Raw genomic sequence first — 2,547 nt, 5'->3', positions numbered from 1 at the left:
GAATATAGTAGACTACTAAGGTTTTCTATATTCTAAGAAAGTCTATTTCTTCTAGAGTAGAATATAGTAGTCTACTAAGGTTTTCTATATTCTAAGAAAGTTTACTTTTCTTAGAGTAGAATATAGTAAACTACTAAGGTTTTTTATAACCTAAGAAAGTCTACTTTCTCTAGAGTAGGGTACTATAATTAATCTATTATATATAGTAAAAGGAGTATTACTAAATATATATAAGCAGATAAAGGTAGAATTAAATAATAACTAATAATTACTTAGGTAGAAACTAAATAATTATAATAGTAGTATACGTTTGTAGGAAAGAAAAAAATAGCCTTAGTAAGCTTAAGGCTATAATATATAAATAAAAAGTATAGACAAAACGCTTCTACTATTCTTTAGTACTAAAACTAAAGAATAAGTAATAGACTATAAGAGACCTATAATATATATATTAAGTCTTTTACTTTTCTATATAAGGGAAAGAGAGAATAAAACTAGATATATATACCTTACTATACTATACCTTCTACCTCTCTTATACCTATAGACTACTTTAGGTATAAAAAGAAGGTTATTTAAAGAGAGATAATTAGATATTATTTAATATCTATAAGTAGATTTTAAAGCTTTATAGAATCTTTAGAGTACTAAAAAGTAGAGAAAGATATATATCTAAGATTATAATAGATAAAAGAAGTTATCTTTAAGGCTATATTATACTAGGCCTAAGTATAGGTCTTAATACTAAGTAGGTATATTATTAGACTCTTAAGACGTAGAGCTAAATATTAATACCTATTAAGATAGAGTTAGTAGTTATATTTAGTAAGTAGAGGATAGCTAGTATATACTAACTTATTATAAGTTACCTAATATTTAAGAAGAAGTAATATATATAACTAATATACTAATAGAAAGAAGTAGTATAGGTAATATTATAATACTACTCTATTAGCTTATAGTATATATAGAAAAGGTATAGGGTTATATATACTTTATTACTTAATATAGTTAAAATAACTAGTTCTATAGTTATTGTTTTTATAGGTTTAAATCTCCTAAATATAACATTTATATTTAAATTTTATATTATAATATTTACAAGACTAAGCTCTATTAGATTATATACTTATTAGACTTTAATAGTAGGTATTAAAGCGTGTATTAGTGTTGTAGTGCTCTAGCTTAGCGTTTTCTAATACAGCTAATTAGAGTTTTTATCTATATAGTAAGAGACTAATTAGAGTTTTTATCTATAGGGCATTACCTAATTAGTGTATAGGATACCTATATAAGTAAAGAATACAAAAATAAGCTAAAACATCTTAAAATAAATAACTCTGTAATGTACTATAGACGTTTATATAGGCTTCTTATATATTTTTTTATTATATAATAAGGTTTGTCTAGTAGAACTAATTATACTTAAATAATTAGATAGGATAAGTCCCTTACTATAGTAAATATAATAACTGTTTGTAAATAGTAAAGCAGAGGATAAAAGAGGGATAATATCTTAGTTAATAAGTATAGATATATAAGAGGGCTAATAGATATTATTTTAGTTATAAATTCTAGAGTACAAGAATAGGCACTGTAGAAAAAGAGTATCCTTAAAGAGTAGGTAAGGCCTTATAACCTTAGGCAAAGATATATAGATAGTAAAATATAGTACGTAAGGGGGGATATATAGAACTTTTTTAAGTAGCCCTATAACCTTCCTAGTGCTATAAGGAATGCCTATAAGGAGATTTATTAATTCAAAATAGTAAAACACAAATAACGTAGCTAACTACCTAAATAGGAGGTATAAATTCTTAGTAAACCTTACTGTCTAAGATCTCTATACAAAGTATATATAAAGGAGTTTCTATCTATATAAGTTTAAATAATACTAAAGCTAATTAATTACTAGTCTTTATACTTAAAATTATATATAAATAGGATTAGAACTATAATTACAAAGTGTAACCCTAGGCGTAGAGGAAATCTAGAGGCGTTAACAGACGGGTATAGTAGAGAATAGGGATATTATTAGAGAGGTAAAAGGAAATAAAAGAAGAGGTAAATTTCTAGATAGTTACTATAGGCAGAAATGTTGTATAGTAATTATACCTCTTTAGGTTATAGATACCTCTAAAATTTAGTAGAATATAGCGAAAATTAAAACATAAATAGGGGTCTAATAGTAATAATATTATAGTTAGAACTTAGATTTACAATGCTACACTACTACTATTATATATATCCTACTCTATACTCTCTTTTATAAAAGTTTTAATATAATATCTCTTAATTTTAAAGAGTTATTTAATGTTTTATATCTAGAGATAGTTAGATAGAGCTAATCTTAATTAGGAAGTTTTAAGCCAATACTAAATTAGAATAGAAAGTTTTAAGCTAACACTAAATTAGAATAGGCAGTTTTAAGCTAATGCTAAATATAAGTATAAAGCCTTAAAGAAAGAAAGGTAGAAAGTAACACTAGTTATATATTTAGCGTTAGCTAGCAGTAAAAATTAGGTAGCTATATAGAGGCTAATAATA

This window comes from Dothidotthia symphoricarpi, assembly GCF_010015815.1.
Source record: "Dothidotthia symphoricarpi CBS 119687 unplaced genomic scaffold P153scaffold_31, whole genome shotgun sequence".
Taxonomy (NCBI): domain Eukaryota; kingdom Fungi; phylum Ascomycota; class Dothideomycetes; order Pleosporales; family Dothidotthiaceae; genus Dothidotthia; species Dothidotthia symphoricarpi.
Note: the sequence above shows the minus strand (reverse complement) of the source record.